This window comes from Capsicum annuum, chromosome 7 (genome assembly GCF_002878395.1).
Source record: "Capsicum annuum cultivar UCD-10X-F1 chromosome 7, UCD10Xv1.1, whole genome shotgun sequence".
NCBI lineage: Eukaryota > Viridiplantae > Streptophyta > Magnoliopsida > Solanales > Solanaceae > Capsicum > Capsicum annuum.
In genome coordinates, this window is record NC_061117.1 from 63199913 (window position 1) to 63210168 (window position 10256).

At 38.1% G+C, this 10256-nt stretch overlaps 1 non-coding gene across 1 annotated transcript; it reads left to right on the forward strand.

Annotated features, from left to right (window-relative positions):
• Positions 1-5625: 5625 nt before the first annotated feature.
• On the forward strand, positions 5626-5732 carry LOC124886176. Its single transcript, XR_007043262.1, has one exon. It is a non-coding gene; the product is annotated as a small nucleolar RNA R71 (small nucleolar RNA).
• Positions 5733-10256: the final 4524 nt, after the last annotated feature.

Sequence of the window (10256 nt, forward strand, 5' to 3'; positions counted from 1 at the left end):
TAGCTCAACAGTAAGCTGCTTCTCTAAAGATAATTCCTTCTCATCCTCATAATAAACATCAGCTATAGAGAACACATTCATATCTTTAGGCTGCTTCATTGATTTGCATACATAAAAACGTACCACTTCGTCATTCATCCAAAATAAAAGCTCATTTGCTCGCAAATCAATAAGTACACTTCCTGTTGCGAGGAAAGGTCAACCCAAGATTATGGGCACCTCAAAATCCACCTCGTAATCCAAAATAACAAAGTCTGCAGGAAAAATAAAGGTAGAAACCTTCACTAATACATCATACAAGATGCCAATAGGTCGTTTTACTGACCTATCTTCCATTACAAGCCGCATGTTGGTTGGTGTAGGATCGCCCAACCCCAACTGTCTATAGATGGCTAGTGTCATCAAATTAATGCTAGCCCCTAGATCACATAAAGCCTTAGCAAAGTCTAAAGATCCAACCGTGCAAGGAATAGTGAAAGTACCCAGATCTGCCTTCTTCTGTACCAGAGACCTCATGGCAATTGCACTGCAATGATGAAAATTATCTGCCAGTTCATAGCTCGCTGCCCTTTTCTTTGTCAAAAGGTCCTTCATGAATTTGGCATATCCTGGCATTTGCTCCAGTGCCTCCACCAAAGGCACATTTATAGTCAACTGCTTCAGCATGGTTATGAATTTACTGAACCTGGTGTTATCAGCCTTCTTCTTCAGTCTCTGAGGAAAAGATGGTGGTGGATTTAGAAGAGTTTTCTCCACCACTTCCTTTTTATTGTGCTTCCCATTATCAATCTTTTCAGACTGTTGGCATTTAGGTGTAGTATCACGAACGTTCTCATCCTGATCTTTAACTTCTACAGAATCATCACAATTTGCTTCAATAACATTCTCCTCTATACTATCAACCACGGGCTTGCCCTTGGATGGATTTTCCAATACTTTACCACTCCTGGTTGTAATAGCCAAACATGATCCATCTTTCCTAGGATTTTGGATAGTGTCACTCGGTAAAGTGCCAGCTTTAGTTTGATTGAATGCCGCTGATAGTTGACACATTTGTTGTTCCAGCTGTTTTATTGAAGTGGAATGCGAGTCAACCAATTGATTTGTTGAGGATAAATCATTTTTTACCTCAGTTACTCCCGTGTTGGTTGCCTCCACTCCTTTCAACTGCTTAGCCATCATGTCCTCTATGGACATTTTCCCAGAGCTAGGTGCAGCAGCTTCACGATTTCCAGGAGGGACGTACAAACCGCTCCTGTCATTCTTATTCTTCCAATTCCCTTGGTCTCGGTCCTTGTATCCAGATTTTTCATAATAGTTCCGACCTTGGTTCCCTTGGACATTGCCTCAAAAACCCCCCTGATTATTCAAGTAATTTGCTTCCTCCTCAGAATCGGAGTCATCTCTTCCCTGTGATACAACATCATTGACCTTTTCTGTCTTTCCTGATAATAAATGCTTGGTAAGAAGGTCCATTTGCATTTTCATGTGAGCCATATCCTGGTCACATTTCTCTTCTCTTCATCTCTGTTCTACTGTCATGCCAATAGATACAGTAGAGCTTGCTACCTCAGAATCCCTGGTATGCCAAGTTCTACTCTTCTTTGTCATACGATCCAGCATATCACATGCCTCAATAAAAGTAAGGTCCATGAATGACCCACCCACAACATTATCTACCACTGGCTTAGTCACCGAGTTCAAAGCCCTATATAATATTTCAATCAAGTGGACATTGGTCATCTGATGATTTGGGAACCGCATAAGCTTCTTCTTGAACCTCTCCCATGTCTCGTGGAGAGCTTCAGTTGGAAGTTGTCTGAAATTGGTTATCTCATCTCTTAATTGTGCTCTCTTGGATGGCGGAAAGAATCTTTCTAGGAGAGCTTCTTTTTGTTGCCTCCAATTGGTAATAAAGTCAGGAGTTAGCCCATTTAACCATATAGTTTCCTCTCCAGATAGAGACAATGGAAATAAGTGCAGCCAGATCGCATTCTGTCCAACCCCTGGATTGTCAAACGATTTGCATGTTGAGATAAAACTAATTAGATGAATATTCGGATCGTCGCCTGCAAGTCCACCAAATAACCCTTTGAGTTGCAATAGCTGGATCATGGTGCTAGTGATATTGAACTTGGCTCCAGGTGCCAAGGTCAGAGGAATAATAGCCCCTGTGGAACCAGCCCCATCCAAGTCATCATCATTATCATCAAAAGCAACTTGCACAGCTCGGCGTTCGGGTCTGATCCTTGCTTGACGATCTTTGTTGACATTCCTATTCACTGGTGTAGCCACATCATCTGCACGCCTTGGATTTAATAACTCATCATCACCCAGGTCCTTATCATCAAGATTTGGTACCCGACCTGGGTTATCAGCATTCTGTTGATTTACTTGCGCAGCTGCAAATGCAGCTAATCTAGCCTGCTCCTGTTGAGTAGCCATCCTTTCAAGATCTCGTTGCGCATCCATTCTGCCAATAAGATGTGGTTCAGGATTTATAGGTAATAATGGGTGACCAGATCTTCGTGTATTTGGCATGCACTCCACTAAACCTGACAAAAGAAAAACAACAAACAAAAAGTAAAATTTGAGAATCTTTGACCAAAGGGTCTATTAACTATCACAAACTTAGTTGACAACCGTATTCCCCGGCAACGGCGCCAAAATTTTTTACGCCCAAATTACAACTCTCGTTAGAAAGTGTAAGCGGTCGCTGTCAAATATAGAACCCAACTGGGTTGGGTGTCGAATCCCATAGGGAATACTATGATCACTAAGTATTGCGATTATTATTAGACTGTTGATCGAAGGTTCCAAGGTAAGGGGGTTTCGGTTTAGGTCCACAATAATATTATCAGTGTAACGATGAGATGATATGTGTAACAATATTTGATCACAGAGAATGACAAGTTAGGGTTATGTCCACCTTGTAGCTTCTACTTCTCTATTAACTATGAGTAATACGAATTTTATACATGCATGCACTATAGAGAGACATATTCTAATTCTAAATCCAAGCGTTTTTTCAACAATCAAGGATTTATTCACCTTAGCTCTCTCGAATCCAAAGTGTACAACCAATTGTACGAACTCTCCAAGAAGTTAATCCTGCTAAGGCATTAATGTGTAAAAATAGAGGTTGGAAACCCTATTATCTTGTCACTCTCTTTTCCAAACAATAACTTTTCTATCGAACAAGTTATTGCTATAATGGTGCATTCCCTATGTTTGCAACCACGAGAATTCAATCAAAATGAAGAGAGTAATGATATTTGTGGATTAACACATCATAAATTCAAAAACTCATAGCAATAGAGAGTATACTACAAGGTTTCCATAACCCTAACAAATAAACTTAGCTACTCATGAATAAAACGGAAATCAACATAGAAATATTCATCTTACCAAAACTTAGAACGATCTTGGTGATGAAGATGACTAGCAAAATTAAGAGAGAAACACGTTTCTCTCTCTCTGTCCTCAAGCTAAGCCACTTTCTTGTGGTCAAAATAATACAAAATATGAATAATACCTAAAAATTCAGCAATAATGCTTTTAATAACATCCTTCTCTAATAAATTGCTACTGTATCCTTAACTATTTAAAAATATAGAGTTTGCCCGAGAAAAAGTTCTCATACATCACATTCAGTCCAAAAGCTGCTTTCCTTTTTATGTGAAGTTTTCCTTTGCTGTCCACGGGTCCCCAAAGTGCTGAAATCTTTCGCATTAGTACCTGAAAAGCATGCTAATCACATAGGTCAGCTCACTTAACTAAAAATAGACTAAAAGTGCAAGACTTATGTATTTTATTCTCAAAACATGGGTAAGTTATGGTGCTTAGACATATAAATACGTCCAACATCATCAACCACCGCCAAATTCATAACCTGGACCAATTTCAATGCTTCCACATCTCCATACAGATCATGAACCATCAAAGCTCTCTCTAATGGATCATCAAACAACAGCAACTACCAATTAGAAGCAAAGTCAATAACCGGTATGGATGACAACTCCTCATATATAGCTAGCAATTTCAATTCCTTGTACACATCAAAGACTTCTACTTTATTATGCGCTCGCATTGTCATTTTCCCAGCTGCTATATTAATTAGTCACTATCCTGTTGCTAAGAAAGGTTATCCCAAAATAAATGGAACCACATAATCGGCCTCGAAGTTAAGAATTACAAAATCCACCAAAAAGATTAATAATCCTACTTGTACCAAAACATCTTCGATAATACTATCTAGCTTGGCAAGTGATCTACCCGCCAACTGTAAGATAATAGTAGTGGGTTTGGGACTCTCAAGACCGATCTTTAGGTACCACGATGTATGCATATGATTTATGCTAGCTCCCAAGTCACACAATCCACATGCACAAATAGACTTTCTAATGGTAATCTGCATGGTGAAACTAACCGGATCTTTAATCTTCGTGGGCAATTTATTTTGAATCTTTGACGTACACTCTTGAGTAAGTGCAACTATAGCATACTCGGTTAACCTATTCTTATTTGCAACTATATCCTTTAAATATTTTTTATATTTTGGCACACTTTGTAGAATGTCAACAAGAGCAAGATTCACTTGAACCTGCTTTAGAAGATCTAAGAACTTCTTGTAACTCACCTCCTCTTTATGCTTCTTTTTCCTTTGAGAAAAGGGTAAGGGGAGAGTCTTCTTGTCCACATGAAATTCTTCACTTGCCATTTTTTGTTGATTTTTTCCTTTGCATTGTCTTTGGTATTGTCATCAATAATTTTGGGACTTACCTTCTCTTGAACTATCTCTTTAGTTTGCAACCTACTCCTTGTTGTAATAGTATTTACCTGCTTGGGATTTGTCTTTGTATCGCTAGGTAATGCTCCTTGAGGTCTTGTATTTTGTGCCCCTGCAATTTGACCCAATTTCAACTCTAAATTTCTCGTAAGAAATTGTTGACTCTTCAACTTAGCTGCAAACTATGCCTATTGAGTCTTAATTTCAGTTGCAAATTATGCTTGTTGAGCCATCATCTGCTTCATTAATTCCTTCCTACTTTTAGGTTGCGTAGCCACCTGAGTATTCCGAGTCGGCTGTGGATTTGGTTGCACTTGTCCGTTGTATTGATTTGCATTCGGTGGTTGATTTTCTCTCCATGAGAAATTGGGATGGTTCCTCCAATTGGGACTATAAGCATTACCAAAATTTTGTTGTCCCTGCCGATTTGAATTCCACACATAGTTGACAGAATCTGGATTACCCGTGCAAGCATCAGCTGTGTGCTTACCACTTTCACAAACCACATCACCTGTTGGACTGCATTTGTTGTGACTGCTGGTTGTGTAACACCCAAATTTATATTATTAAGCTGAATAATCATATGATTTTGCATGGCTGCAATCTGTGCCTGTAATACAGTGAAATGATCTACTTCCAATACCCCTACAACCTTTTTAGGAGTACTCCTCGAGTCTGCGTGTCAGTCAGGGTTCCGTTGTGAAATTTGATTCAACAGTGTATATAATTCTTCATATGTCTTCTCAAGAGCCTGTCCACCTAATGCTGAATCTAAGAGAATCTTCATGTTAGGATCCAATCATTCTATGAAAGTATGCACAAGAGCATTATTGGATTAATGATGGTGAGGGCAATTTTTGAGCATACCCTTAAATCTCTCCAAAGCTTGGAAGAGATTATTTCCATCTTTCTATTTAAAATTCAAGATTTCACTCCTCAAGCGTGCTGTCTTCCCAGATGGAAAGAATCCAATAGGGAAATTTTGAGCTAGATCTTCCTATGAAGTGATAGAGTGTGGTGGTTCAGCATGTAACCACCTTTTTGCTTCCCTAATTAGGGAGAAAGAGAAGAGTGTCAATCTGACATAGTTAGAATTCACCCCTTCTGGAACGTATGTATCACTGATTTCCAAAAAGGTCTGTATATGTTGCTACGGATCATCATGTGAAAGGCCATAAAATTGCCCTGCTGAATTCAATAATTTCCTTATATTCTGCTTCAATTCAAATCGACCTCCTAGTTCAGGCTTAAAAATAATGTTCGTCACATGGTTCGTGAGTGGGATTGCCACCTGACAAACAGGTTTAGCAGCTTGTTGAGCAGGAACAACTAGAACAACTGCAATGACAGGAGGTGGAACATTCCCAGCATTTGGATCAACCGGTTCATTTGATTGTTCAGCCATTCTTCACCTTTGTTGAAAGAATTGCTCTGGTTCTGCAAAAGGCTCTACCAGTTCTTTATCTCTTGCTAGTCCTGGATATAGTTAATCCTGCAAAAATTCAGCCGCTAAGATCAAGTTGTTAACACCTAAACTTAATATCAAAAAATCCAAAATTTAGCAATTTACTAATTATATTAGTCCCCAGCAACGGTGCCAAAAACTTGTTGCGACTGAGACGCACACACAACTGCACGTGATCATTCAAGTAATATAGTGATTTAGACAATCAAATATCATTCCCAAGAGGACTAAACAACTACAGATTTAACCTACTTTTAGTTCCACACAATGAGTATTAGGTGCTGTATAGTATCAAGATAATTTTGAATTTGAAAATAAAAATGTAAATTAATAAACAAGGAATAAAATTTTATGACTAGAGTAAAGCAAGCAATAGTTGTAAACAACTATGATAAGAATTCCAGGGTTGAGGCTTCTCGCACAATAACACAAATCTCTATTCTTACAATAGTCTAATTGGTTATCAGGTTGTTGGTTCTCAAGGTTTAGGCAACGATCTTGATCTCCCGACTTAAAATCTTTTATCTATTGAATATTGCAGCTAAAATAGTTCTTCTAGATTAATTAAGCAATCTTCTTGCAATTGAATCAAACATGGATTATAGGTATATCCCTATCCTAGATGATAGTTCAAACCCCTTATTTTATAAAAGGATAAGAACCTTGCTCCTTAATTTCCTCATTCTAATCTACGATTCTCCTCCCGGATTCACATAAAAATATAAATTTATTCTAATGGTGGACAAACATTAAAATAGTAAGCTCAATACATTAAGAACAACCCAGATGATAATCAAAAAATAAACTATTAAAAAGAATATCAAAGAGTAATCATGTTCTTGACCTCAACCCCAGAACAGGGGTATTTAGTCACTCATGTTTGATTTAAACATCAAAAACAAGGAATTAATCATACCCAAAATTAGTCTTGAAGTAAAAAAGTTCAAAAGAAATAATAAGAACCCTAAAAGAAGAATTCTATATTTTTCCGTCGCTACTATGCTTGCCAAAAAGTATTTGGAATTGTGCTCACGTGTTCCTTTTATACTTGAACAAATTTCACCATGTCTGAACCCATGATGCGATGCGTAGCTAATCGCGTTGATCCAACCAACACGTCATGTCAACATCGCGTTGCCACACTGGAATTCAATTTTGAAAACCAAACTAAGTCATAATCTTCACCACACGACGCGACGCGTTGCTATCGCATCGATGTACCGGAAGTTGTTCATATTTTTTCTAAGGCACACATCTTTCCAGTCGACGCGATTCATTGGGATCGCATTGTGTCACTAGAGTTTTTCACCAGTTCCTTTCTTCCTTTCCGCCAATCCTCTGCTTCTCTCTTTTCTCTTTAATCTTCTGCATCTCCATATGTTTTTTAATTTGATCCACATGGTCATTCGCCTCTTTATGATGTGTATCCAATTTTCTTCCAAATCCATGATAAATTAACCCTGTATGTCTAATCACTTCGGTTATCCATGAAACACAACTTAATTCACAATTTAATATAATTAGTACATTTTTATTCTCAAAATAAGTCCAAATATGGGTAAATCACGGTGTTTGAACATATAACTACACCCAAGATTAGTCCGTAACCAACAAACTTCCCAATCTAAAATTTCAATCAGGACTTCTTTATAAGATCACGAATTAGAAATACCTACCTTTTCAAAAGGAACAACCGTCAAAGGATCACCCATGTACTTTCTCAACATCAAAACGTGAAACACCGGATGAATGGATCTCAAACTAAAGGGAAACTTTAATTCATATGCAACATTACAAACCCTCTTCAATAAAAAGTATGGACTAATATATCAATGGCTGAGCTTTCCCTTTTTACCAAACTGCATCACTCCCTTCATGGAAGATACCTTTAAGAATGCCCGATCACCAATGCTAAAATCCAACTCCCTTTGCCTCATATTCGAGTAGGACTGTTGACGACTATGGGAAGCTTTAAGCCTCTGTCAAATCACCTTCAGCTTCTACATTGCTTGATGAATCAAATCCGAGCTAAACATCTTAGCCTCACCAACTACAAACTACTCGATGGGAGACCTACACCTCCTACCATACAAGGCCTTGTAATGAGCCATACCAATACTAGAGTGGTAGCTATTATTATACATAAACTTTATAAGAGGCAAATGATCAACCCAACTACCACAATAATCAATAACACAAATTCTAATTATGTCTTTCAGTGTCTGAATATTCCTTTTGCTTGCCCATCCAACTACGGGTAGAAAGCAGTAGTAAGAATTACCTTAGTTCCCAAACCTCTCTGGAACGAATGCCAAAATTGTGATAAGAACTGACTGCCATGAGCTGACATGATAGAAATAGGAGCCTGATACAACTTCACAATCTCTTGGAGGAACAACTTTGCATAGTCCTCTGCCGATAAAAGGCAAGAACTGAGTAGACATAATCATGCTATCCATGATGATCTAAATCAAATCAAACTGAATTCGAGACCAAGGAAGATTAATAAAAAATCCATATTGATCACATCCCACTTTTACACAGGCAACTCGATTTCTTGCTACAACCCTTCGGGCCGCAAGGGCTCAACTTTCACTTATTGATACACCATGCATTTACCTAAATCACTAGCCACATATCGCTTCATATTTTCCACTAATAAATCAACTTAAGATCATGATACATCTTCGTTATACAAGGATGAATAGAGTAATTTGATTCATGAGCCTCAGCCAAGATCCTCTCTCGTAACCTATCTAATTTGAGAACACAAAATCTGTCTTTGTACCTCGAGATACCATGACCACAAATCTCAAAAGCTGCCGCTTTTTTCATCCCACATCTCCCTTAATCTTTATTAAGACAGGGTATAATACCTGCTTCTCTTTTATTATAGTACCAAGAAAGGATTGTGCTACCTTTTTCACAAACACACCCCCACTTTCTAAGTCCGAGAGATGATCTCCAAGGTTAGCCTAACGATTAATATCTGTCACCAATTCTCGCTTATGTTTATCCATATGTGCTAGAATCCCCATGGATAACTTGCTAAGAGAGTCAGCAACCATACTAGCTTTACTTGGGTGGTAATAGAGACTCATGTCATACTCTTTAAGCAACTCAAGCCACCTCATTTTCCTAAGATTCAGCTCCTTCAGGGTGAACACATATTCCATGCTCTTATAATCAAAAAACATATCTACATAGACTCCATATAAATAGTGATGCCAAATCTTTAGTGCAAACACCACATCCAACAACTCCAAGTCACGAGTCGGATAATTCCTTTTATGAACTTTCAACTTCCTAGAAACATAGGCCAGCACCCTACCAAGTTACATTAATACATAACCAAGTCCCACACGGGACGCATCGTAATAAACCACAAATTTATTATTACCCTCGAGCAGAGTCAAAATTGGAGCTGAAGTCAACTTCTCTTTTAGCTTTTTAAAACTACCCTTACAATCATCAGACCACAAGAACTTCACCTGCTTCTGGGTAAACATAGTCAGCGGGGTATCTATAGTCAAGAAACTCTCCATAAATCTCCTATAGTAACCGAGTAAACCTAAGAAGTTTCAAATATCGGTTGGAGTCGTGGGCCTAGGCCCGTTCTTAACCGTTGCAACTTTTGGTGATCCACCATGATCCCTTCTCTAGAAATAAAATGACTTAAAAAAGTAACAGCTTTCAACCTGAACTTATACTTTAAAAACTTAGCATACAAATGTTGATCTTTAAAGGTCTGCAAAACAATATGGAGATGGTCAGTATGATTAGCCTCATTCCTAGAGTACACCAGAATATCATCCATGAAAACTATGAAGAACAAATCCAAGAACAGATGGAACACCCAATTCATGAGATCCATAAATGTTGTTGGGGCATTTGTTAGACCAAAAGACATGAATAGGAACTTATAGTAACCATACTGAGTTTGAAAAGAAGTGTTAGGGATATCCAAATAGGTATTTAACTGTTTCTCTAAAATTAATCTTT